At 40.0% G+C, this 25353-nt stretch overlaps 28 non-coding genes across 28 annotated transcripts; all 28 read right to left on the reverse strand.

Annotated features, from left to right (window-relative positions):
* Window positions 1–383: 383 nt before the first annotated feature.
* TRNAL-AAG (transfer RNA leucine (anticodon AAG)) lies at window positions 384–466 on the reverse strand. Its single transcript has one exon. It is a non-coding gene; the product is annotated as a tRNA-Leu (tRNA).
* Window positions 467–1220: 754 nt separating this feature from the next.
* TRNAL-CAG (transfer RNA leucine (anticodon CAG)) lies at window positions 1221–1303 on the reverse strand. The gene has a single exon. It is a non-coding gene; the product is annotated as a tRNA-Leu (tRNA).
* Window positions 1304–1815: 512 nt separating this feature from the next.
* On the reverse strand, window positions 1816–1898 carry TRNAL-CAG (transfer RNA leucine (anticodon CAG)). Its single transcript has one exon. It is a non-coding gene; the product is annotated as a tRNA-Leu (tRNA).
* A 754-nt stretch (window positions 1899–2652) lies between these two features.
* Window positions 2653–2735, reverse strand: TRNAL-CAG (transfer RNA leucine (anticodon CAG)). Its single transcript has one exon. It is a non-coding gene; the product is annotated as a tRNA-Leu (tRNA).
* A 512-nt stretch (window positions 2736–3247) lies between these two features.
* On the reverse strand, window positions 3248–3330 carry TRNAL-AAG (transfer RNA leucine (anticodon AAG)). Its single transcript has one exon. It is a non-coding gene; the product is annotated as a tRNA-Leu (tRNA).
* A 512-nt stretch (window positions 3331–3842) lies between these two features.
* TRNAL-AAG (transfer RNA leucine (anticodon AAG)) lies at window positions 3843–3925 on the reverse strand. The gene has a single exon. It is a non-coding gene; the product is annotated as a tRNA-Leu (tRNA).
* A 755-nt stretch (window positions 3926–4680) lies between these two features.
* TRNAL-CAG (transfer RNA leucine (anticodon CAG)) lies at window positions 4681–4763 on the reverse strand. The gene has a single exon. It is a non-coding gene; the product is annotated as a tRNA-Leu (tRNA).
* A 497-nt stretch (window positions 4764–5260) lies between these two features.
* Window positions 5261–5343, reverse strand: TRNAL-AAG (transfer RNA leucine (anticodon AAG)). Its single transcript has one exon. It is a non-coding gene; the product is annotated as a tRNA-Leu (tRNA).
* A 512-nt stretch (window positions 5344–5855) lies between these two features.
* On the reverse strand, window positions 5856–5938 carry TRNAL-CAG (transfer RNA leucine (anticodon CAG)). The gene has a single exon. It is a non-coding gene; the product is annotated as a tRNA-Leu (tRNA).
* A 1588-nt stretch (window positions 5939–7526) lies between these two features.
* On the reverse strand, window positions 7527–7609 carry TRNAL-UAG (transfer RNA leucine (anticodon UAG)). Its single transcript has one exon. It is a non-coding gene; the product is annotated as a tRNA-Leu (tRNA).
* A 1107-nt stretch (window positions 7610–8716) lies between these two features.
* TRNAL-AAG (transfer RNA leucine (anticodon AAG)) lies at window positions 8717–8799 on the reverse strand. The gene has a single exon. It is a non-coding gene; the product is annotated as a tRNA-Leu (tRNA).
* Window positions 8800–9311: 512 nt separating this feature from the next.
* TRNAL-CAG (transfer RNA leucine (anticodon CAG)) lies at window positions 9312–9394 on the reverse strand. Its single transcript has one exon. It is a non-coding gene; the product is annotated as a tRNA-Leu (tRNA).
* A 993-nt stretch (window positions 9395–10387) lies between these two features.
* Window positions 10388–10470, reverse strand: TRNAL-CAG (transfer RNA leucine (anticodon CAG)). Its single transcript has one exon. It is a non-coding gene; the product is annotated as a tRNA-Leu (tRNA).
* A 754-nt stretch (window positions 10471–11224) lies between these two features.
* Window positions 11225–11307, reverse strand: TRNAL-CAG (transfer RNA leucine (anticodon CAG)). Its single transcript has one exon. It is a non-coding gene; the product is annotated as a tRNA-Leu (tRNA).
* Window positions 11308–12657: 1350 nt separating this feature from the next.
* Window positions 12658–12740, reverse strand: TRNAL-CAG (transfer RNA leucine (anticodon CAG)). Its single transcript has one exon. It is a non-coding gene; the product is annotated as a tRNA-Leu (tRNA).
* Window positions 12741–13253: 513 nt separating this feature from the next.
* Window positions 13254–13336, reverse strand: TRNAL-CAG (transfer RNA leucine (anticodon CAG)). Its single transcript has one exon. It is a non-coding gene; the product is annotated as a tRNA-Leu (tRNA).
* Window positions 13337–13848: 512 nt separating this feature from the next.
* Window positions 13849–13931, reverse strand: TRNAL-CAG (transfer RNA leucine (anticodon CAG)). The gene has a single exon. It is a non-coding gene; the product is annotated as a tRNA-Leu (tRNA).
* A 512-nt stretch (window positions 13932–14443) lies between these two features.
* On the reverse strand, window positions 14444–14526 carry TRNAL-CAG (transfer RNA leucine (anticodon CAG)). The gene has a single exon. It is a non-coding gene; the product is annotated as a tRNA-Leu (tRNA).
* A 1588-nt stretch (window positions 14527–16114) lies between these two features.
* On the reverse strand, window positions 16115–16197 carry TRNAL-UAG (transfer RNA leucine (anticodon UAG)). Its single transcript has one exon. It is a non-coding gene; the product is annotated as a tRNA-Leu (tRNA).
* Window positions 16198–17304: 1107 nt separating this feature from the next.
* On the reverse strand, window positions 17305–17387 carry TRNAL-AAG (transfer RNA leucine (anticodon AAG)). The gene has a single exon. It is a non-coding gene; the product is annotated as a tRNA-Leu (tRNA).
* A 512-nt stretch (window positions 17388–17899) lies between these two features.
* TRNAL-CAG (transfer RNA leucine (anticodon CAG)) lies at window positions 17900–17982 on the reverse strand. The gene has a single exon. It is a non-coding gene; the product is annotated as a tRNA-Leu (tRNA).
* Window positions 17983–18975: 993 nt separating this feature from the next.
* Window positions 18976–19058, reverse strand: TRNAL-CAG (transfer RNA leucine (anticodon CAG)). The gene has a single exon. It is a non-coding gene; the product is annotated as a tRNA-Leu (tRNA).
* Window positions 19059–19812: 754 nt separating this feature from the next.
* On the reverse strand, window positions 19813–19895 carry TRNAL-CAG (transfer RNA leucine (anticodon CAG)). Its single transcript has one exon. It is a non-coding gene; the product is annotated as a tRNA-Leu (tRNA).
* Window positions 19896–21245: 1350 nt separating this feature from the next.
* TRNAL-CAG (transfer RNA leucine (anticodon CAG)) lies at window positions 21246–21328 on the reverse strand. Its single transcript has one exon. It is a non-coding gene; the product is annotated as a tRNA-Leu (tRNA).
* Window positions 21329–21841: 513 nt separating this feature from the next.
* Window positions 21842–21924, reverse strand: TRNAL-CAG (transfer RNA leucine (anticodon CAG)). The gene has a single exon. It is a non-coding gene; the product is annotated as a tRNA-Leu (tRNA).
* Window positions 21925–22436: 512 nt separating this feature from the next.
* TRNAL-AAG (transfer RNA leucine (anticodon AAG)) lies at window positions 22437–22519 on the reverse strand. The gene has a single exon. It is a non-coding gene; the product is annotated as a tRNA-Leu (tRNA).
* Window positions 22520–23624: 1105 nt separating this feature from the next.
* On the reverse strand, window positions 23625–23707 carry TRNAL-AAG (transfer RNA leucine (anticodon AAG)). The gene has a single exon. It is a non-coding gene; the product is annotated as a tRNA-Leu (tRNA).
* A 512-nt stretch (window positions 23708–24219) lies between these two features.
* Window positions 24220–24302, reverse strand: TRNAL-CAG (transfer RNA leucine (anticodon CAG)). The gene has a single exon. It is a non-coding gene; the product is annotated as a tRNA-Leu (tRNA).
* Window positions 24303–25353: the final 1051 nt, after the last annotated feature.

The raw sequence follows: 25353 nt of genomic DNA on the forward strand, positions 1-25353 counted from the left end.
TGATTAACAGTGCTGTAACAAAGAGGTCCTGAAGAACCCTTGTTCTTGCTTTAACCTGAAAATACAGAAAAACTACCCTGGGAGGTACCCAGCAGTAGTTTAGTGGAGTTCCATTCTCTATAACATTCACTCAAGTAAGCAGAGGAATCGGTATTGTCTTACATAGTTTACTTAAATATGAGTATTCAAAAGTGGGATTTAAATCCACGCCTTCACGAGAGACTGCTCGGTCATCCTATCCTACACAAATAAGAAAACTTTCAAGATTGGACGCCAAGCCAGTCATCTGAAGAGTCTAACATTTTGGGGCGTGTTTTGGCATAGTGGGTTTTTTCACTAGCGCTGTCGGAATGACATTGCAGTGTGTTTAAGAAAAGTTGTATTGTCAGAAGTGGGATTTGAACCCACGCCTCCAGGGGAGACTGCGACCTTAACGCAGCGCCTTAGACCGCTCGGCCATCCTGACTTATAGAAAAGCCAAGCCTTTCAGAAATGGAAGAAAAAACCGTCATGTTAAGGGTCCAGTTTTTGGGAATTTAAAATAGAAAGATTAGAACTGTTTCTTGTCCATTTCCATCATGTAGTTATTGGTTTATGATTAACAGTGGTGTAACAAAGAGGTCCTGAAGAACCCTTGTTCTTGCTTTAACCTGAAAATACAGAAAAACTACCCTGGGAGGTACCCAGCAGTAGTTTAGTGGAGTTCCATTCTCTATAACATTCACTCAAGTAAGCAGAGGAATCTGTATTGTCTTACATAGTTACTTAAATATGAAATAGAAAATAGAAAGATTAGTACTGTTTCTTGTCCATTTCCATCATGTAGTTATTGGTTTATGATTAACAGTGCTGTAAAAAAGAGGTCCTGAAGAACCCTTGTTCTTGCTTTAACCTGAAAATACAGAAAAACTACCCTGGGAGGTACCCAGCAGTAGTTTAGTGGAGTTCCATTCTCTATAACATTCACTCAAGTAAGCAGAGGAATCGGTATTGTCTTACATAGTTTACTTAAATATGAGTATTCAAAAGTGGGATTTAAATCCACGCCTTCACGAGAGACTGCTCGGTCATCCTATCCTACACAAATAAGAAAACTTTCAAGATTGGATGCCAAGCCAGTCATCTGAAGAGTCTAACATTTTGGGGTGTGTTTTGGCATAGTGGGTTTTTTCACTAGCGCTGTCGGAATGACATTGCAGTGTGTTTAAGAAAAGTTGTATTGTCAGAAGTGGGATTTGAACCCACGCCTCCAGGGGAGACTGCGACCTGAACGCAGCGCCTTAGACCGCTCGGCCATCCTGACTTATAGAAAAGCTAAGCCTTTCAGAAATGGAAGAAAAAACCGTCATGTTAAGGGTCCAGTTTTTGGGAATTTAAAATAGAAAGATTAGAACTGTTTCTTGTCCATTTCCATCATGTAGTTATTGGTTTATGATTAACAGTGCTGTAACAAAGAGGTCCTGAAGAACCCTTGTTCTTGCTTTAACCTGAAAATACAGAAAAACTACCCTGGGAGGTACCCAGCAGTAGTTTAGTGGAGTTCCATTCTCTATAACATTCACTCAAGTAAGCAGAGGAATCGGTATTGTCTTACATAGTTTACTTAAATATGAGTATTCAAAAGTGGGATTTAAATCCACGCCTTCACGAGAGACTGCTCGGTCATCCTATCCTACACAAATAAGAAAACTTTCAAGATTGGATGCCAAGCCAGTCATCTGAAGAGTCTAACATTTTGGGGCGTGTTTTGGCATAGTGGGTTTTTTCACTAGCGCTGTCGGAATGACATTGCAGTGTGTTTAATAAAAGTTGTATTGTCAGAAGTGGGATTTGAACCCACGCCTCCAGGGGAGACTGCGACCTGAACGCAGCGCCTTAGACCGCTCGGCCATCCTGACTTAAAGAAAAGCCAAGCCTTTCAGAAATGGAAGAAAAAACCGTCATGTTAAGGGTCCAGTTTTTGGGAATTTAAAATAGAAAGATTAGAACTGTTTCTTGTCCATTTCCATCATGTAGTTATTGGTTTATGATTAACAGTGCTGTAACAAAGAGGTCCTGAAGAACCCTTGTTCTTGCTTTAACCTGAAAATACAGAAAAACTACCCTGGGAGGTACCCAGCAGTAGTTTAGTGGAGTTCCATTCTCTATAACATTCACTCAAGTAAGCAGAGGAATCTGTATAGTCTTACATAGTTACTTAAATATGAAATAGAAAATAGAAAGATTAGTACTGTTTCTTGTCCATTTCCATCATGTAGTTATTGGTTTATGATTAACAGTGCTGTAAAAAAGAGGTCCTGAAGAACCCTTGTTCTTGCTTTAACCTGAAAATACAGAAAAACTACCCTGGGAGGTACCCAGCAGTAGTTTAGTGGAGTTCCATTCTCTATAACATTCACTCAAGTAAGCAGAGGAATCGGTATTGTCTTACATAGTTTACTTAAATATGAGTATTCAAAAGTGGGATTTAAATCCACGCCTTCACGAGAGACTGCTCGGTCATCCTATCCTACACAAATAAGAAAACTTTCAAGTTTGGATGCCAAGCCAGTCATCTGAAGAGTCTAACATTTTGGGGCGTGTTTTGGCATAGTGGGTTTTTTCACTAGCGCTGTCGGAATGACATTGCAGTGTGTTTAAGAAAAGTTGTATTGTCAGAAGTGGGATTTGAACCCACGCCTCCAGGGGAGACTGCGACCTGAACGCAGCGCCTTAGACCGCTCGGCCATCCTGACTTATAGAAAAGCCAAGCCTTTCAGAAATGGAAGAAAAAACCGTCATGTTAAGGGTCCAGTTTTTGGGAATTTAAAATAGAAAGATTAGAACTGTTTCTTGTCCATTTCCATCATGTAGTTATTGGTTTATGATTAACAGTGCTGTAACAAAGAGGTCCTGAAGAACCCTTGTTCTTGCTTTAACCTGAAAATACAGAAAAACTACCCTGGGAGGTACCCAGCAGTAGTTTAGTGGAGTTCCATTCTCTATAACATTCACTCAAGTAAGCAGAGGAATCTGTATTGTCTTACATAGTTTACTTAAATATGAGTATTCAAAAGTGGGATTTAAATCCACGCCTTCACGAGAGACTGCTCGGTCATCCTATCCTACACAAATAAGAAAACTTTCAAGATTGGATGCCAAGCCAGTCATCTGAAGAGTCTAACATTTTGGGGTGTGTTTTGGCATAGTGGGTTTTTTCACTAGCGCTGTCGGAATGACATTGCAGTGTGTTTAAGAAAAGTTGTATTGTCAGAAGTGGGATTTGAACCCACGCCTCCAGGGGAGACTGCGACCTTAACGCAGCGCCTTAGACCGCTCGGCCATCCTGACTTATAGAAAAGCCAAGCCTTTCAGATATGGAAGAAAAAACCGTCATGTTAAGGGTCCAGTTTTTGGGAATTTAAAATAGAAAGATTAGAACTGTTTCTTGTCCATTTCCATCATGTAGTTATTGGTTTATGATTAACAGTGCTGTAACAAAGAGGTCCTGAAGAACCCTTGTTCTTGCTTTAACCTGAAAATACAGAAAAACTACCCTGGGAGGTACCCAGCAGTAGTTTAGTGGAGTTCCATTCTCTATAACATTCACTCAAGTAAGCAGAGGAATCTGTATTGTCTTACATAGTTTACTTAAATATGAGTATTCAAAAGTGGGATTTAAATCCACGCCTTCACGAGAGACTGCTCGGTCATCCTATCCTACACAAATAAGAAAACTTTCAAGATTGGATGCCAAGCCAGTCATCTGAAGAGTCTAACATTTTGGGGTGTGTTTTGGCATAGTGGGTTTTTTCACTAGCGCTGTCGGAATGACATTGCAGTGTGTTTAAGAAAAGTTGTATTGTCAGAAGTGGGATTTGAACCCACGCCTCCAGGGGAGACTGCGACCTTAACGCAGCGCCTTAGACCGCTCGGCCATCCTGACTTATAGAAAAGCCAAGCCTTTCAGATATGGAAGAAAAAACCGTCATGTTAAGGGTCCAGTTTTTGGGAATTTAAAATAGAAAGATTAGAACTGTTTCTTGTCCATTTCCATCATGTAGTTATTGGTTTATGATTAACAGTGCTGTAACAAAGAGGTCCTGAAGAACCCTTGTTCTTGCTTTAACCTGAAAATACAGAAAAACTACCCTGGGAGGTACCCAGCAGTAGTTTAGTGGAGTTCCATTCTCTATAACATTCACTCAAGTAAGCAGAGGAATCTGTATTGTCTTACATAGTTACTTAAATATGAAATAGAAAATAGAAAGATTAGTACTGTTTCTTGTCCATTTCCATCATGTAGTTATTGGTTTATGATTAACAGTGCTGTAAAAAAGAGGTCCTGAAGAACCCTTGTTCTTGCTTTAACCTGAAAATACAGAAAAAACTACCCTGGGAGGTACCCAGCAGTAGTTTAGTGGAGTTCCATTCTCTATAACATTCACTCAAGTAAGCAGAGGAATCGGTATTGTCTTACATAGTTTACTTAAATATGAGTATTCAAAAGTGGGATTTAAATCCACGCCTTCACGAGAGACTGCTCGGTCATCCTATCCTACACAAATAAGAAAACTTTCAAGATTGGATGCCAAGCCAGTCATCTGAAGAGTCTAACATTTTGGGGCGTGTTTTGGCATAGTGGGTTTTTTCACTAGCGCTGTCGGAATGACATTGCAGTGTGTTTAATAAAAGTTGTATTGTCAGAAGTGGGATTTGAACCCACGCCTCCAGGGGAGACTGCGACCTGAACGCAGCGCCTTAGACCGCTCGGCCATCCTGACTTATAGAAAAGCCAAGCCTTTCAGAAATGGAAGAAAAAACCGTCATGTTAAGGGTCCAGTTTTTGGGAATTTAAAATAGAAAGATTAGAACTGTTTCTTGTCCATTTCCATCATGTAGTTATTGGTTTATGATTAACAGTGCTGTAACAAAGAGGTCCTGAAGAACCCTTGTTCTTGCTTTAACCTGAAAATACAGAAAAACTACCCTGGGAGGTACCCAGCAGTAGTTTAGTGGAGTTCCATTCTCTATAACATTCACTCAAGTAAGCAGAGGAATCGGTATTGTCTTACATAGTTTACTTAAATATGAGTATTCAAAAGTGGGATTTAAATCCACGCCTTCACGAGAGACTGCTCGGTCATCCTATCCTACACAAATAAGAAAACTTTCAAGATTGGACGCCAAGCCAGTCATCTGAAGAGTCTAACATTTTGGGGCGTGTTTTTTCACTAGCGCTGTCGGAATGACATTGCAGTGTGTTTAAGAAAAGTTGTATTGTCAGAAGTGGGATTTGAACCCACGCCTCCAGGGGAGACTGCGACCTTAACGCAGCGCCTTAGACCGCTCGGCCATCCTGACTTATAGAAAAGCCAAGCCTTTCAGAAATGGAAGAAAAAACCGTCATGTTAAGGGTCCAGTTTTTGGGAATTTAAAATAGAAAGATTAGAACTGTTTCTTGTCCATTTCCATCATGTAGTTATTGGTTTATGATTAACAGTGCTGTAACAAAGAGGTCCTGAAGAACCCTTGTTCTTGCTTTAACCTGAAAATACAGAAAAACTACCCTGGGAGGTACCCAGCAGTAGTTTAGTGGAGTTCCATTCTCTATAACATTCACTCAAGTAAGCAGAGGAATCTGTATTGTCTTACATAGTTTACTTAAATATGAGTATTCAAAAGTGGGATTTAAATCCACGCCTTCACGAGAGACTGCTCGGTCATCCTATCCTACACAAATAAGAAAACTTTCAAGATTGGATGCCAAGCCAGTCATCTGAAGAGTCTAACATTTTGGGGTGTGTTTTGGCATAGTGGGTTTTTTCACTAGCGCTGTCGGAATGACATTGCAGTGTGTTTAAGAAAAGTTGTATTGTCAGAAGTGGGATTTGAACCCACGCCTCCAGGGGAGACTGCGACCTGAACGCAGCGCCTTAGACCGCTCGGCCATCCTGACTTATAGAAAAGCCAACCCTTTCAGAAATGGAAGAAAAAACCGTCATGTTAAGGGTCCAGTTTTTGGGAATTTAAAATAGAAAGATTAGAACTGTTTCTTGTTCATTTCCATCATGTAGTTATTGGTTTATGATTAACAGTGCTGTAACAAAGAGGTCCTGAAGAACCCTTGTTCTTGCTTTAACCTGAAAATACAGAAAAACTACCCTGGGAGGTACCCAGCAGTAGTTTAGTGGAGTTCCATTCTCTATAACATTCACTCAAGTAAGCAGAGGAATCTGTATTGTCTTACATAGTTTACTTAAATATGAGTATTCAAAAGTGGGATTTAAATCCACACCTTCACGAGAGACTGCTCGGTCATCCTATCCTACACAAATAAGAAAACTTTCAAGATTGGATGCCAAGCCAGTCATCTGAAGAGTCTAACATTTTGGGGTGTGTTTTGGCATAGTGGGTTTTTTCACTAGCGCTGTCGGAATGACATTGCAGAGTGTTTAAGAAAAGTTGTATTGTCAGAAGTGGGATTTGAACCCACGCCTCCAGGGGAGGCTGTGACCTTAACGCAGCGCCTTAGACCGCTCGGCCATCCTGACTTATAGAAAAGCCAAGCCTTTCAGATATGGAAGAAAAAACCGTCATGTTAAGGGTCCAGTTTTTGGGAATTTAAAATAGAAAGATTAGAACTGTTTCTTGTCCATTTCCATCATGTAGTTATTGGTTTATGATTAACAGTGCTGTAACAAAGAGGTCCTGAAGAACCCTTGTTCTTGCTTTAACCTGAAAATACAGAAAAACTACCCTGGGAGGTACCCAGCAGTAGTTTAGTGGAGTTCCATTCTCTATAACATTCACTCAAGTAAGCAGAGGAATCTGTATTGTCTTACATAGTTACTTAAATATGAAATAGAAAATAGAAAGATTAGTACTGTTTCTTGTCCATTTCCATCATGTAGTTATTGGTTTATGATTAATGCTGTAAAAAAGAGGTCCTGAAGAACCCTTGTTCTTGCTTTAACCTGAAAATACAGAAAAACTACCCTGGGAGGTACCCAGCAGTAGTTTAGTGGAGTTCCATTCTCTATAACATTCACTCAAGTAAGCAGAGGAATCTGTATTGTCTTACATAGTTACTTAAATATGAAATAGAAAATAGAAAGATTAGTACTGTTTCTTGTCCATTTCCATCATGTAGTTATTGGTTTATGATTAACAGTGCTGTAAAAAAGAGGTCCTGAAGAACCCTTGTTCTTGCTTTAACCTGAAAATACAGAAAAACTACCCTGGGAGGTACCCAGCAGTAGTTTAGTGGAGTTCCATTCTCTATAACATTCACTCAAGTAAGCAGAGGAATCGGTATTGTCTTACATAGTTTACTTAAATATGAGTATTCAAAAGTGGGATTTAAATCCACGCCTTCACGAGAGACTGCTCGGTCATCCTATCCTACACAAATAAGAAAACTTTCAAGATTGGATGCCAAGCCAGTCATCTGAAGAGTCTAACATTTTGGGGTGTGTTTTGGCATAGTGGGTTTTTTCACTAGCGCTGTCGGAATGACATTGCAGTGTGTTTAATAAAAGTTGTATTGTCAGAAGTGGGATTTGAACCCACGCCTCCAGGGGAGACTGCGACCTAAACGCAGCGCCTTAGACCGCTCGGCCATCCTGACTTATAGAAAATCCAAGCCTTTCAGATATGGAAGAAAAAACCGTCATGTTAAGGGTCCAGTTTTTGGGAATTTAAAATAGAAAGATTAGAACTGTTTCTTGTCCATTTCCATCATGTAGTTATTGGTTTATGATTAACAGTGCTGTAACAAAGAGGTCCTGAATAACCCTTGTTCTTGCTTTAACCTGAAAATACAGAAAAACTACCCTGGGAGGTACCCAGCAGTAGTTTAGTGGAGTTCCATTCTCTATAACATTCACTCAAGTAAGCAGAGGAATCGGTATTGTCTTACATAGTTTACTTAAATATGAGTATTCAAAAGTGGGATTTAAATCCACGCCTTCACGAGAGACTGCTCGGTCATCCTATCCTACACAAATAAGAAAACTTTCAAGATTGGACGCCAAGCCAGTCATCTGAAGAGTCTAACATTTTGGGGCGTGTTTTGGCATAGTGGGTTTTTTCACTAGCGCTGTCGGAATGACATTGCAGTGTGTTTAAGAAAAGTTGTATTGTCAGAAGTGGGATTTGAACCCACGCCTCCAGGGGAGACTGCGACCTGAACGCAGCGCCTTAGACCACTCGGTCATCCTGACTTATAGAAAAGCCAAGCCTTTCAGATATGGAAGAAAAAACCGTCATGTTAAGGGTCCAGTTTTTGGGAATTTAAAATAGAAAGATTAGAACTGTTTCTTGTCCATTTCCATCATGTAGTTATTGGTTTATGATTAACAGTGCTGTAACAAAGAGGTCCTGAATAACCCTTGTTCTTGCTTTAACCTGAAAATACAGAAAAACTACCCTGGGAGGTACCCAGCAGTAGTTTAGTGGAGTTCCATTCTCTATAACATTCACTCAAGTAAGCAGAGGAATCGGTATTGTCTTACATAGTTTACTTAAATATGAGTATTCAAAAGTGGGATTTAAATCCACGCCTTCACGAGAGACTGCTCGGTCATCCTATCCTACACAAATAAGAAAACTTTCAAGATTGGACGCCAAGCCAGTCATCTGAAGAGTCTAACATTTTGGGGCGTGTTTTGGCATAGTGGGTTTTTTCACTAGCGCTGTCGGAATGACATTGCAGTGTGTTTAAGAAAAGTTGTATTGTCAGAAGTGGGATTTGAACCCACGCCTCCAGGGGAGACTGCGACCTTAACGCAGCGCCTTAGACCGCTCGGCCATCCTGACTTATAGAAAAGCCAAGCCTTTCAGCAATGGAAGAAAAAACCGTCATGTTAAGGGTCCAGTTTTTGGGAATTTAAAATAGAAAGATTAGAACTGTTTCTTGTCCATTTCCATCATGTAGTTATTGGTTTATGATTAACAGTGCTGTAACAAAGAGGTCCTGAAGAACCCTTGTTCTTGCTTTAACCTGAAAATACAGAAAAACTACCCTGGGAGGTACCCAGCAGTAGTTTAGTGGAGTTCCATTCTCTATAACATTCACTCAAGTAAGCAGAGGAATCTGTATTGTCTTACATAGTTTACTTAAATATGAGTATTCAAAAGTGGGATTTAAATCCACGCCTTCACGAGAGACTGCTCGGTCATCCTATCCTACACAAATAAGAAAACTTTCAAGATTGGATGCCAAGCCAGTCATCTGAAGAGTCTAACATTTTGGGGTGTGTTTTGGCATAGTGGGTTTTTTCACTAGCGCTGTCGGAATGACATTGCAGTGTGTTTAAGAAAAGTTGTATTGTCAGAAGTGGGATTTGAACCCACGCCTCCAGGGGAGACTGCGACCTGAACGCAGCGCCTTAGACCGCTCGGCCATCCTGACTTATAGAAAAGCCAACCCTTTCAGAAATGGAAGAAAAAACCGTCATGTTAAGGGTCCAGTTTTTGGGAATTTAAAATAGAAAGATTAGAACTGTTTCTTGTCCATTTCCATCATGTAGTTATTGGTTTATGATTAACAGTGCTGTAACAAAGAGGTCCTGAAGAACCCTTGTTCTTGCTTTAACCTGAAAATACAGAAAAACTACCCTGGGAGGTACCCAGCAGTAGTTTAGTGGAGTTCCATTCTCTATAACATTCACTCAAGTAAGCAGAGGAATCTGTATTGTCTTACATAGTTACTTAAATATGAAATAGAAAATAGAAAGATTAGTACTGTTTCTTGTCCATTTCCATCATGTAGTTATTGGTTTATGATTAATGCTGTAAAAAAGAGGTCCTGAAGAACCCTTGTTCTTGCTTTAACCTGAAAATACAGAAAAACTACCCTGGGAGGTACCCAGCAGTAGTTTAGTGGAGTTCCATTCTCTATAACATTCACTCAAGTAAGCAGAGGAATCTGTATTGTCTTACATAGTTACTTAAATATGAAATAGAAAATAGAAAGATTAGTACTGTTTCTTGTCCATTTCCATCATGTAGTTATTGGTTTATGATTAACAGTGCTGTAAAAAAGAGGTCCTGAAGAACCCTTGTTCTTGCTTTAACCTGAAAATACAGAAAAACTACCCTGGGAGGTACCCAGCAGTAGTTTAGTGGAGTTCCATTCTCTATAACATTCACTCAAGTAAGCAGAGGAATCGGTATTGTCTTACATAGTTTACTTAAATATGAGTATTCAAAAGTGGGATTTAAATCCACGCCTTCACGAGAGACTGCTCGGTCATCCTATCCTACACAAATAAGAAAACTTTCAAGATTGGATGCCAAGCCAGTCATCTGAAGAGTCTAACATTTTGGGGTGTGTTTTGGCATAGTGGGTTTTTTCACTAGCGCTGTCGGAATGACATTGCAGTGTGTTTAATAAAAGTTGTATTGTCAGAAGTGGGATTTGAACCCACGCCTCCAGGGGAGACTGCGACCTGAACGCAGCGCCTTAGACCGCTCGGCCATCCTGACTTATAGAAAATCCAAGCCTTTCAGATATGGAAGAAAAAACCGTCATGTTAAGGGTCCAGTTTTTGGGAATTTAAAATAGAAAGATTAGAACTGTTTCTTGTCCATTTCCATCATGTAGTTATTGGTTTATGATTAACAGTGGTGTAACAAAGAGGTCCTGAAGAACCCTTGTTCTTGCTTTAACCTGAAAATACAGAAAAACTACCCTGGGAGGTACCCAGCAGTAGTTTAGTGGAGTTCCATTCTCTATAACATTCACTCAAGTAAGCAGAGGAATCTGTATTGTCTTACATAGTTACTTAAATATGAAATAGAAAATAGAAAGATTAGTACTGTTTCTTGTCCATTTCCATCATGTAGTTATTGGTTTATGATTAACAGTGCTGTAAAAAAGAGGTCCTGAAGAACCCTTGTTCTTGCTTTAACCTGAAAATACAGAAAAACTACCCTGGGAGGTACCCAGCAGTAGTTTAGTGGAGTTCCATTCTCTATAACATTCACTCAAGTAAGCAGAGGAATCGGTATTGTCTTACATAGTTTACTTAAATATGAGTATTCAAAAGTGGGATTTAAATCCACGCCTTCACGAGAGACTGCTCGGTCATCCTATCCTACACAAATAAGAAAGCTTTCAAGATTGGATGCCAAGCCAGTCATCTGAAGAGTCTAACATTTTGGGGCGTGTTTTGGCATAGTGGGTTTTTTCACTAGCGCTGTCGGAATGACATTGCAGTGTGTTTAAGAAAAGTTGTATTGTCAGAAGTGGGACTTGAACCCACGCCTCCAGGGGAGACTGCGACCTGAACGCAGCGCCTTAGACCGCTCGGCCATCCTGACTAATAGAAAAGCTAAGCCTTTCAGAAATGGAAGAAAAAACCGTCATGTTAAGGGTCCAGTTTTTGGGAATTTAAAATAGAAAGATTAGAACTGTTTCTTGTCCATTTCCATCATGTAGTTATTGGTTTATGATTAACAGTGCTGTAACAAAGAGGTCCTGAAGAACCCTTGTTCTTGCTTTAACCTGAAAATACAGAAAAACTACCCTGGGAGGTACCCAGCAGTAGTTTAGTGGAGTTCCATTCTCTATAACATTCACTCAAGTAAGCAGAGGAATCTGTATTGTCTTACATAGTTTACTTAAATATGAGTATTCAAAAGTGGGATTTAAATCCACGCCTTCACGAGAGACTGCTCGGTCATCCTATCCTACACAAATAAGAAAACTTTCAAGATTGGATGCCAAGCCAGTCATCTGAAGAGTCTAACATTTTGGGGTGTGTTTTGGCATAGTGGGTTTTTTCACTAGCGCTGTCGGAATGACATTGCAGTGTGTTTAAGAATAGTTGGATTGTCAGAAGTGGGATTTTAACCCACGCCTCCAGGGGAGACTGCGACCTTAACGCAGCGCCTTAGACCGCTCAGCCATCCTGACTTATAGAAAAGCCAAGCCTTTCAGATATGGAAGAAAAAACCGTCATGTTAAGGGTCCAGTTTTTGGGAATTTAAAATAGAAAGATTAGAACTGTTTCTTGTCCATTTCCATCATGTAGTTATTGGTTTATGATTAACAGTGCTGTAACAAAGAGGTCCTGAAGAACCCTTGTTCTTGCTTTAACCTGAAAATACAGAAAAACTACCCTGGGAGGTACCCAGCAGTAGTTTAGTGGAGTTCCATTCTCTATAACATTCACTCAAGTAAGCAGAGGAATCTGTATTGTCTTACATAGTTACTTAAATATGAAATAGAAAATAGAAAGATTAGTACTGTTTCTTGTCCATTTCCATCATGTAGTTATTGGTTTATGATTAACAGTGCTGTAAAAAAGAGGTCCTGAAGAACCCTTGTTCTTGCTTTAACCTGAAAATACAGAAAAAACTACCCTGGGAGGTACCCAGCAGTAGTTTAGTGGAGTTCCATTCTCTATAACATTCACTCAAGTAAGCAGAGGAATCGGTATTGTCTTACATAGTTTACTTAAATATGAGTATTCAAAAGTGGGATTTAAATCCACGCCTTCACGAGAGACTGCTCGGTCATCCTATCCTACACAAATAAGAAAACTTTCAAGATTGGATGCCAAGCCAGTCATCTGAAGAGTCTAACATTTTGGGGCGTGTTTTGGCATAGTGGGTTTTTTCACTAGCGCTGTCGGAATGACATTGCAGTGTGTTTAATAAAAGTTGTATTGTCAGAAGTGGGATTTTAACCCACGCCTCCAGGGGAGACTGCGACCTGAACGCAGCGCCTTAGACCGCTCGGCCATCCTGACTTATAGAAAAGCTAAGCCTTTCAGAAATGGAAGAAAAAACCGTCATGTTAAGGGTCCAGTTTTTGGGAATTTAAAATAGAAAGATTAGAACTGTTTCTTGTCCATTTCCATCATGTAGTTATTGGTGTGTGATTAACAGTGCTGTAACAAAGAGGTCCTGAAGAACCCTTGTTCTTGCTTTAACCTGAAAATACAGAAAAAACTACCCTGGGAGGTACCCAGCAGTAGTTTAGTGGAGTTCCATTCTCTATAACATTCACTCAAGTAAGCAGAGGAATCGGTATTGTCTTACATAGTTTACTTAAATATGAGTATTCAAAAGTGGGATTTAAATCCACGCCTTCACGAGAGACTGCTCGGTCATCCTATCCTACACAAATAAGAAAACTTTCAAGATTGGATGCCAAGCCAGTCATCTGAAGAGTCTAACATTTTGGGGCGTGTTTTGGCATAGTGGGTTTTTTCACTAGCACGGTCGGAATGACATTGCAGTGTGTTTAATAAAAGTTGTATTGTCAGAAGTGGGATTTGAACCCACGCCTCCAGGGGAGACTGCGACCTGAACGCAGCGCCTTAGACCGCTCGGCCATCCTGACTAAAAGAAAAGCTAAGCCTTTCAGAAATGGAAGAAAAAACCGTCATGTTAAGGGTCCAGTTTTTGGGAATTTAAAATAGAAAGATTAGAACTGTTTCTTGTCCATTTCCATCATGTAGTTATTGGTTTATGATTAACAGTGCTGTAACAAAGAGGTCCTGAAGAACCCTTGTTCTTGCTTTAACCTGAAAATACAGAAAAACTACCCTGGGAGGTACCCAGCAGTAGTTTAGTGGAGTTCCATTCTCTATAACATTCACTCAAGTAAGCAGAGGAATCTGTATTGTCTTACATAGTTTACTTAAATATGAGTATTCAAAAGTGGGATTTAAATCCACGCCTTCACGAGAGACTGCTCGGTCATCCTATCCTACACAAATAAGAAAACTTTCAAGATTGGATGCCAAGCCAGTCATCTGAAGAGTCTAACATTTTGGGGCATGTTTTGGCATAGTGGGTTTTTTCACTAGCGCTGTCGGAATGACATTGCAGTGTGTTTAAGAAAAGTTGTATTGTCAGAAGTGGGATTTGAACCCACGCCTCCAGGGGAGACTGCGACCTGAACGCAGCGCCTTAGACCGCTCGGCCATCCTGACTTATAGAAAAGCCAAGCCTTTCAGATATGGAAGAAAAAACCGTCATGTTAAGGGTCCAGTTTTTGGGAATTTAAAATAGAAAGATTAGAACTGTTTCTTGTCCATTTCCATCATGTAGTTATTGGTTTATGATTAACAGTGCTGTAACAAAGAGGTACTGAAGAACCCTTGTTCTTGCTTTAACCTGAAAATACAGAAAAACTACCCTGGGAGGTACCCAGCAGTAGTTTAGTGGAGTTCCATTCTCTATAACATTCACTCAAGTAAGCAGAGGAATCGGTATTGTCTTACATAGTTTACTTAAATATGAGTATTCAAAAGTGGGATTTAAATCCACGCCTTCACGAGAGACTGCTCGGTCATCCTATCCTACACAAATAAGAAAACTTTCAAGATTGGATGCCAAGCCAGTCATCTGAAGAGTCTAACATTTTGGGGTGTGTTTTGGCATAGTGGGTTTTTTCACTAGCGCTGTCGGAATGACATTGCAGTGTGTTTAAGAAAAGTTGTATTGTCAGAAGTGGGATTTGAACCCACGCCTCCAGGGGAGACTGCGACCTGAACGCAGCGCCTTAGACCGCTCGGCCATCCTGACTTATAGAAAAGCCAACCCTTTCAGAAATGGAAGAAAAAACCGTCATGTTAAGGGTCCAGTTTTTGGGAATTTAAAATAGAAAGATTAGAACTGTTTCTTGTTCATTTCCATCATGTAGTTATTGGTTTATGATTAACAGTGCTGTAACAAAGAGGTCCTGAAGAACCCTTGTTCTTGCTTTAACCTGAAAATACAGAAAAACTACCCTGGGAGGTACCCAGCAGTAGTTTAGTGGAGTTCCATTCTCTATAACATTCACTCAAGTAAGCAGAGGAATCTGTATTGTCTTACATAGTTTACTTAAATATGAGTATTCAAAAGTGGGATTTAAATCCACGCCTTCACGAGAGACTGCTCGGTCATCCTATCCTACACAAATAAGAAAACTTTCAAGATTGGATGCCAAGCCAGTCATCTGAAGAGTCTAACATTTTGGGGTGTGTTTTGGCATAGTGGGTTTTTTCACTAGCGCTGTCGGAATGACATTGCAGAGTGTTTAAGAAAAGTTGTATTGTCAGAAGTGGGATTTGAACCCACGCCTCCAGGGGAGGCTGTGACCTTAACGCAGCGCCTTAGACCGCTCGGCCATCCTGACTTATAGAAAAGCCAAGCCTTTCAGATATGGAAGAAAAAACCGTCATGTTAAGGGTCCAGTTTTTGGGAATTTAAAATAGAAAGATTAGAACTGTTTCTTGTCCATTTCCATCATGTAGTTATTGGTTTATGATTAACAGTGCTGTAACAAAGAGGTCCTGAAGAACCCTTGTTCTTGCTTTAACCTGAAAATACAGAAAAACTACCCTGGGAGGTACCCAGCAGTAGTTTAGTGGAGTTCCATTCTCTATAACATTCACTCAAGTAAGCAGAGGAATCTGTATTGTCTTACATAGTTACTTAAATATGAAATAGAAAATAGAAAGATTAGTACTGTTTCTTGTCCATTTCCATCATGTAGTTATTGGTTTATGATTAATGCTGTAAAAAAGAGGTCCTGAAGAACCCTTGTTCTTGCTTTAACCTGAAAATACAGAAAAACTACCCTGGGAGGTACCCAGCAGTAGTTTAGTGGAGTTCCATTCTCTATAACATTCACTCAAGTAAGCAGAGGAATCTGTATTGTCTTACATAGTTACTTAAATATGAAATAGAAAATAGAAAGATTAGTACTGTTTCTTGTCCATTTCCATCATGTAGTTATTGGTTTATGATTAACAGTGCTGTAAAAAAGAGGTCCTGAAGAACCCTTGTTCTTGCTTTAACCTGAAAATACAGAAAAACTACCCTGGGAGGTACCCAGCAGTAGTTTAGTGGAGTTCCATTCTCTATAACATTCACTCAAGTAAGCAGAGGAATCGGTATTGTCTTACATAGTTTACTTAAATATGAGTATTCAAAAGTGGGATTTAAATCCACGCCTTCACGAGAGACTGCTCGGTCATCCTATCCTACACAAATAAGAAAACTTTCAAGATTGGATGCCAAGCCAGTCATCTGAAGAGTCTAACATTTTGGGGTGTGTTTTGGCATAGTGGGTTTTTTCACTAGCGCTGTCGGAATGACATTGCAGTGTGTTTAATAAAAGTTGTATTGTCAGAAGTGGGATTTGAACCCACGCCTCCAGGGGAGACTGCGACCTAAACGCAGCGCCTTAGACCGCTCGGCCATCCTGACTTATAGAAAATCCAAGCCTTTCAGATATGGAAGAAAAAACCGTCATGTTAAGGGTCCAGTTTTTGGGAATTTAAAATAGAAAGATTAGAACTGTTTCTTGTCCATTTCCATCATGTAGTTATTGGTTTATGATTAACAGTGCTGTAACAAAGAGGTCCTGAATAACCCTTGTTCTTGCTTTAACCTGAAAATACAGAAAAACTACCCTGGGAGGTACCCAGCAGTAGTTTAGTGGAGTTCCATTCTCTATAACATTCACTCAAGTAAGCAGAGGAATCGGTATTGTCTTACATAGTTTACTTAAATATGAGTATTCAAAAGTGGGATTTAAATCCACGCCTTCACGAGAGACTGCTCGGTCATCCTATCCTACACAAATAAGAAAACTTTCAAGATTGGACGCCAAGCCAGTCATCTGAAGAGTCTAACATTTTGGGGCGTGTTTTGGCATAGTGGGTTTTTTCACTAGCGCTGTCGGAATGACATTGCAGTGTGTTTAAGAAAAGTTGTATTGTCAGAAGTGGGATTTGAACCCACGCCTCCAGGGGAGACTGCGACCTGAACGCAGCGCCTTAGACCACTCGGTCATCCTGACTTATAGAAAAGCCAAGCCTTTCAGATATGGAAGAAAAAACCGTCATGTTAAGGGTCCAGTTTTTGGGAATTTAAAATAGAAAGATTAGAACTGTTTCTTGTCCATTTCCATCATGTAGTTATTGGTTTATGATTAACAGTGCTGTAACAAAGAGGTCCTGAATAACCCTTGTTCTTGCTTTAACCTGAAAATACAGAAAAACTACCCTGGGAGGTACCCAGCAGTAGTTTAGTGGAGTTCCATTCTCTATAACATTCACTCAAGTAAGCAGAGGAATCGGTATTGTCTTACATAGTTTACTTAAATATGAGTATTCAAAAGTGGGATTTAAATCCACGCCTTCACGAGAGACTGCTCGGTCATCCTATCCTACACAAATAAGAAAACTTTCAAGATTGGACGCCAAGCCAGTCATCTGAAGAGTCTAACATTTTGGGGCGTGTTTTGGCATAGTGGGTTTTTTCACTAGCGCTGTCGGAATGACATTGCAGTGTGTTTAAGAAAAGTTGTATTGTCAGAAGTGGGATTTGAACCCACGCCTCCAGGGGAGACTGCGACCTTAACGCAGCGCCTTAGACCGCTCGGCCATCCTGACTTATAGAAAAGCCAAGCCTTTCAGCAATGGAAGAAAAAACCGTCATGTTAAGGGTCCAGTTTTTGGGAATTTAAAATAGAAAGATTAGAACTGTTTCTTGTCCATTTCCATCATGTAGTTATTGGTTTATGATTAACAGTGCTGTAACAAAGAGGTCCTGAAGAACCCTTGTTCTTGCTTTAACCTGAAAATACAGAAAAACTACCCTGGGAGGTACCCAGCAGTAGTTTAGTGGAGTTCCATTCTCTATAACATTCACTCAAGTAAGCAGAGGAATCTGTATTGTCTTACATAGTTTACTTAAATATGAGTATTCAAAAGTGGGATTTAAATCCACGCCTTCACGAGAGACTGCTCGGTCATCCTATCCTACACAAATAAGAAAACTTTCAAGATTGGATGCCAAGCCAGTCATCTGAAGAGTCTAACATTTTGGGGTGTGTTTTGGCATAGTGGGTTTTTTCACTAGCGCTGTCGGAATGACATTGCAGTGTGTTTAAGAAAAGTTGTATTGTCAGAAGTGGGATTTGAACCCACGCCACCAGGGGAGACTGCGACCTGAACGCAGCGCCTTAGACCGCTCGGCCATCCTGACTTATAGAAAAGCCAACCCTTTCAGAAATGGAAGAAAAAACCGTCATGTTAAGGGTCCAGTTTTTGGGAATTTAAAATAGAAAGATTAGAACTGTTTCTTGTCCATTTCCATCATGTAGTTATTGGTTTATGATTAACAGTGCTGTAACAAAGAGGTCCTGAAGAACCCTTGTTCTTGCTTTAACCTGAAAATACAGAAAAACTACCCTGGGAGGTACCCAGCAGTAGTTTAGTGGAGTTCCATTCTCTATAACATTCACTCAAGTAAGCAGAGGAATCTGTATTGTCTTACATAGTTACTTAAATATGAAATAGAAAATAGAAAGATTAGTACTGTTTCTTGTCCATTTCCATCATGTAGTTATTGGTTTATGATTAATGCTGTAAAAAAGAGGTCCTGAAGAACCCTTGTTCTTGCTTTAACCTGAAAATACAGAAAAACTACCCTGGGAGGTACCCAGCAGTAGTTTAGTGGAGTTCCATTCTCTATAACATTCACTCAAGTAAGCAGAGGAATCTGTATTGTCTTACATAGTTACTTAAATATGAAATAGAAAATAGAAAGATTAGTACTGTTTCTTGTCCATTTCCATCATGTAGTTATTGGTTTATGATTAACAGTGCTGTAAAAAAGAGGTCCTGAAGAACCCTTGTTCTTGCTTTAACCTGAAAATACAGAAAAACTACCCTGGGAGGTACCCAGCAGTAGTTTAGTGGAGTTCCATTCTCTATAACATTCACTCAAGTAAGCAGAGGAATCGGTATTGTCTTACATAGTTTACTTAAATATGAGTATTCAAAAGTGGGATTTAAATCCACGCCTTCACGAGAGACTGCTCGGTCATCCTATCCTACACAAATAAGAAAACTTTCAAGATTGGATGCCAAGCCAGTCATCTGAAGAGTCTAACATTTTGGGGTGTGTTTTGGCATAGTGGGTTTTTTCACTAGCGCTGTCGGAATGACATTGCAGTGTGTTTAATAAAAGTTGTATTGTCAGAAGTGGGATTTGAACCCACGCCTCCAGGGGAGACTGCGACCTGAACGCAGCGCCTTAGACCGCTCGGCCATCCTGACTTATAGAAAATCCAAGCCTTTCAGATATGGAAGAAAAAACCGTCATGTTAAGGGTCCAGTTTTTGGGAATTTAAAATAGAAAGATTAGAACTGTTTCTTGTCCATTTCCATCATGTAGTTATTGGTTTATGATTAACAGTGGTGTAACAAAGAGGTCCTGAAGAACCCTTGTTCTTGCTTTAACCTGAAAATACAGAAAAACTACCCTGGGAGGTACCCAGCAGTAGTTTAGTGGAGTTCCATTCTCTATAACATTCACTCAAGTAAGCAGAGGAATCTGTATTGTCTTACATAGTTACTTAAATATGAAATAGAAAATAGAAAGATTAGTACTGTTTCTTGTCCATTTCCATCATGTAGTTATTGGTTTATGATTAACAGTGCTGTAAAAAAGAGGTCCTGAAGAACCCTTGTTCTTGCTTTAACCTGAAAATACAGAAAAACTACCCTGGGAGGTACCCAGCAGTAGTTTAGTGGAGTTCCATTCTCTATAACATTCACTCAAGTAAGCAGAGGAATCGGTATTGTCTTACATAGTTTACTTAAATATGAGTATTCAAAAGTGGGATTTAAATCCACGCCTTCACGAGAGACTGCTCGGTCATCCTATCCTACACAAATAAGAAAACTTTCAAGATTGGATGCCAAGCCAGTCATCTGAAGAGTCTAACATTTTGGGGCGTGTTTTGGCATAGTGGGTTTTTTCACTAGCGCTGTCGGAATGACATTGCAGTGTGTTTAAGAAAAGTTGTATTGTCAGAAGTGGGACTTGAACCCACGCCTCCAGGGGAGACTGCGACCTGAACGCAGCGCCTTAGACCGCTCGGCCATCCTGACTAATAGAAAAGCTAAGCCTTTCAGAAATGGAAGAAAAAACCGTCATGTTAAGGGTCCAGTTTTTGGGAATTTAAAATAGAAAGATTAGAACTGTTTCTTGTCCATTTCCATCATGTAGTTATTGGTTTATGATTAACAGTGCTGTAACAAAGAGGTCCTGAAGAACCCTTGTTCTTGCTTTAACCTGAAAATACAGAAAAACTACCCTGGGAGGTACCCAGCAGTAGTTTAGTGGAGTTCCATTCTCTATAACATTCACTCAAGTAAGCAGAGGAATCTGTATTGTCTTACATAGTTTACTTAAATATGAGTATTCAAAAGTGGGATTTAAATCCACGCCTTCACGAGAGACTGCTCGGTCATCCTATCCTACACAAATAAGAAAACTTTCAAGATTGGATGCCAAGCCAGTCATCTGAAGAGTCTAACATTTTGGGGTGTGTTTTGGCATAGTGGGTTTTTTCACTAGCGCTGTCGGAATGACATTGCAGTGTGTTTAAGAATAGTTGGATTGTCAGAAGTGGGATTTTAACCCACGCCTCCAGGGGAGACTGCGACCTTAACGCAGCGCCTTAGACCGCTCAGCCATCCTGACTTATAGAAAAGCCAAGCCTTTCAGATATGGAAGAAAAAACCGTCATGTTAAGGGTCCAGTTTTTGGGAATTTAAAATAGAAAGATTAGAACTGTTTCTTGTCCATTTCCATCATGTAGTTATTGGTTTATGATTAACAGTGCTGTAACAAAGAGGTCCTGAAGAACCCTTGTTCTTGCTTTAACCTGAAAATACAGAAAAACTACCCTGGGAGGTACCCAGCAGTAGTTTAGTGGAGTTCCATTCTCTATAACATTCACTCAAGTAAGCAGAGGAATCTGTATTGTCTTACATAGTTACTTAAATATGAAATAGAAAATAGAAAGATTAGTACTGTTTCTTGTCCATTTCCATCATGTAGTTATTGGTTTATGATTAACAGTGCTGTAAAAAAGAGGTCCTGAAGAACCCTTGTTCTTGCTTTAACCTGAAAATACAGAAAAAACTACCCTGGGAGGTACCCAGCAGTAGTTTAGTGGAGTTCCATTCTCTATAACATTCACTCAAGTAAGCAGAGGAATCGGTATTGTCTTACATAGTTTACTTAAATATGAGTATTCAAAAGTGGGATTTAAATCCACGCCTTCACGAGAGACTGCTCGGTCATCCTATCCTACACAAATAAGAAAACTTTCAAGATTGGATGCCAAGCCAGTCATCTGAAGAGTCTAACATTTTGGGGCGTGTTTTGGCATAGTGGGTTTTTTCACTAGCGCTGTCGGAATGACATTGCAGTGTGTTTAATAAAAGTTGTATTGTCAGAAGTGGGATTTTAACCCACGCCTCCAGGGGAGACTGCGACCTGAACGCAGCGCCTTAGACCGCTCGGCCATCCTGACTTATAGAAAAGCTAAGCCTTTCAGAAATGGAAGAAAAAACCGTCATGTTAAGGGTCCAGTTTTTGGGAATTTAAAATAGAAAGATTAGAACTGTTTCTTGTCCATTTCCATCATGTAGTTATTGGTGTGTGATTAACAGTGCTGTAACAAAGAGGTCCTGAAGAACCCTTGTTCTTGCTTTAACCTGAAAATACAGAAAAAACTACCCTGGGAGGTACCCAGCAGTAGTTTAGTGGAGTTCCATTCTCTATAACATTCACTCAAGTAAGCAGAGGAATCGGTATTGTCTTACATAGTTTACTTAAATATGAGTATTCAAAAGTGGGATTTAAATCCACGCCTTCACGAGAGACTGCTCGGTCATCCTATCCTACACAAATAAGAAAACTTTCAAGATTGGATGCCAAGCCAGTCATCTGAAGAGTCTAACATTTTGGGGCGTGTTTTGGCATAGTGGGTTTTTTCACTAGCACGGTCGGAATGACATTGCAGTGTGTTTAATAAAAGTTGTATTGTCAGAAGTGGGATTTGAACCCACGCCTCCAGGGGAGACTGCGACCTGAACGCAGCGCCTTAGACCGCTCGGCCATCCTGACTAAAAGAAAAGCTAAGCCTTTCAGAAATGGAAGAAAAAACCGTCATGTTAAGGGTCCAGTTTTTGGGAATTTAAAATAGAAAGATTAGAACTGTTTCTTGTCCATTTCCATCATGTAGTTATTGGTTTATGATTAACAGTGCTGTAACAAAGAGGTCCTGAAGAACCCTTGTTCTTGCTTTAACCTGAAAATACAGAAAAACTACCCTGGGAGGTACCCAGCAGTAGTTTAGTGGAGTTCCATTCTCTATAACATTCACTCAAGTAAGCAGAGGAATCGGTATTGTCTTACATAGTTTACTTAAATATGAGTATTCAAAAGTGGGATTTAAATCCACGCCTTCACGAGAGACTGCTCGGTTATCCTATCCTACACAAATAAGAAAACTTTCAAGATTGGATGCCAAGCCAGTCATCTGAAGAGTCTAACATTTTGGGGCGTGTTTTGGCATAGTGGGTTTTTTCACTAGTGCTGTCGGAATGACATTGCAGTGTGTTTAAGAAAAGTTGTATTGTCAGAAGTGGGATTTGAACCCACGCCTCCAGGGGAGACCGCGACCTTAACGCAGCGCCTTAGACCGCTCGGCCATCCTGACTTATAGAAAAGCCAAGCCTTTCAGATATGGAAGAAAAAACCGTCATGTTAAGGGTCCAGTTTTTGGGAATTTAAAATAGAAAGATTAGAACTGTTTCTTGTCCATTTCCATCATGTAGTTATTGGTTTATGATTAACAGTGCTGTAACAAAGAGGTCCTGAAGAACCCTTGTTCTTGCTTTAACCTGAAAATACAGAAAAACTACCCTGGGAGGTATACAGCAGTAGTTTAGTGGAGTTCCATTCTCTATAACATTCACTCAAGTAAGCAGAGGAATCGGTATTGTCTTACATAGTTTACTTAAATATGAGTATTCAAAAGTGGGATTTAAATCCACGCCTTCACGAGACTGCTCGGTCATCCTATCCTACACAAATAAGAAAACTTTCAAGATTGGATGCCAAGCCAGTCATCTGAAGAGTCTAACATTTTGGGGCGTGTTTTGGCATAGTGGGTTTTTTCACTAGCGCTGTCGGAATGACATTGCAGTGTGTTTAATGAAACTTGTATTGTCAGAAGTGGGATTTGAACCCACGCCTCCAGGGGAGACTGCGACCTGAACGCTGCGCCTTAGACCGCTCGGCCATCCTGACTTATCGAAAAGCCAAGCCTTTCAGAAATGGAAGAAAAAACCGTCATGTTAAGGGTCCAGTTTTTGGGAATTTAAAATAGAAAGATTAGAACTGTTTCTTGTCCATTTCCATCATGTAGTTATTGGTTTATGATTAACAGTGCTGTAAAAAAGAGGTCCTGAAGAACCCTTGTTCTTGCTTTAACCTGAAAATACAGAAAAACTACCCTGGGAGGTACCCAGCAGTAGTTTAGTGGAGTTCCATTCTCTATAACATTCACTCAAGTAAGCAGAGGAATCGGTATTGTCTTACATAGTTTACTTAAATATGAGTATTCAAAAGTGGGATTTAAATCCACGCCTTCACGAGAGACTGCTCGGTCATCCTATCCTACACAAATAAGAAAACTTTCAAGATTGGATGCCAAGCCAGTCATCTGAAGAGTCTAACATTTTGGGGCGTGTTTTGGCATAGTGGGTTTTTTCACTAGTGCTGTCGGAATGACATTGCAGTGTGTTTAAGAAAAGATGTATTGTCAGAAGTGGGATTTGAACCCACGCCTCCAGGGGAGACTGCGACCTTAACGCAGCGCCTTAGACCGCTCGGCCATCCTGACTTATATTAAAGCCAAGCCTTTCAGATATGGAAGAAAAAACCGTCATGTTAAGGGTCCAGTTTTTGGGAATTTAAAATAGAAAGATTAGAACTGTTTCTTGTCCATTTCCATCATGTAGTTATTGGTTTATGATTAACAGTGCTGTAACAAAGAGGTCCTGAAGAACCCTTGTTCTTGCTTTAACCTGAAAATACAGAAAAACTACCCTGGGAGGTACCCAGCAGTAGTTTAGTGGAGTTCCATTCTCTATAACATTCACTCAAGTAAGCAGAGGAATCTGTATTGTCTTACATAGTTTACTTAAATATGAGTATTCAAAAGTGGGATTTAAATCCACGCCTTCACGAGAGACTGCTCGGTCATCCTATCCTACACAAATAAGAAAACTTTCAAGATTGGATGCCAAGCCAGTCATCTGAAGAGTCTAACATTTTGGGGCGTGTTTTGGCATAGTGGGTTTTTTCACTAGCGCTGTCGGAATGACATTGCAGTGTGTTTAATGAAACTTGTATTGTCAGAAGTGGGATTTGAACCCACGCCTCCAGGGGAGACTGCGACCTGAACGCAGCGCCTTAGACCGCTCGGCCATCCTGACTTATCGAAAAGCCAAGCCTTTCAGAAATGGAAGAAAAAACCGTCATGTTAAGGGTCCAGTTTTTGGGAATTTAAAATAGAAAGATTAGAACTGTTTCTTGTCCATTTCCATCATGTAGTTATTGGTTTATGATTAACAGTGCTGTAAAAAAGAGGTCCTGAAGAACCCTTGTTCTTGCTTTAACCTGAAAATACAGAAAAACTACCCTGGGAGGTACCCAGCAGTAGTTTAGTGGAGTTCCATTCTCTATAACATTCACTCAAGTAAGCAGAGGAATCGGTATTGTCTTACATAGTTTACTTAAATATGAGTATTCAAAAGTGGGATTTAAATCCACGCCTTCACGAGAGACTGCTCGGTCATCCTATCCTACACAAATAAGAAAACTTTCAAGATTGGATGCCAAGCCAGTCATCTGAAGAGTCTAACATTTTGGGGCGTGTTTTGGCATAGTGGGTTTTTTCACTAGTGCTGTCGGAATGACATTGCAGTGTGTTTAAGAAAAGTTGTATTGTCAGAAGTGGGATTTGAACCCACGCATCCAGGGGAGACTGCGACCTTAACGCAGCGCCTTAGACCGCTCGGCCATCCTGACTTATAGAGAAGCCAAGCCTTTCAGAAATGGAAGAAAAAACCGTCATGTTAAGGGTCCAGTTTTTGGGAATTTAAAATAGAAAGATTAGAACTGTTTCTTGTCCATTTCCATCATGTAGTTATTGGTTTATGATTAACAGTGCTGTAACAAAGAGGTCCTGAAGAACCCTTGTTCTTGCTTTAACCTGAAAATACAGAAAAACTACCCTGGGAGGTACCCAGCAGTAGTTTAGTGGAGTTCCATTCTCTATAACATTCACTCAAGTAAGCAGAGGAATCTGTATTGTCTTACATAGTTACTTAAATATGAAATAGAAAATAGAAAGATTAGTACTGTTTCTTGTCCATTTCCATCATGTAGTTATTGGTTTATGATTAACAGTGCTGTAAAAAAGAGGTCCTGAAGAACCCTTGTTCTTGCTTTAACCTGAAAATACAGAAAAACTACCCTGCGAGG

Source organism: Rhinoderma darwinii, chromosome 3 (assembly GCF_050947455.1).
Source record: "Rhinoderma darwinii isolate aRhiDar2 chromosome 3, aRhiDar2.hap1, whole genome shotgun sequence".
NCBI classification, from domain to species: Eukaryota; Metazoa; Chordata; class Amphibia; order Anura; family Rhinodermatidae; genus Rhinoderma; species Rhinoderma darwinii.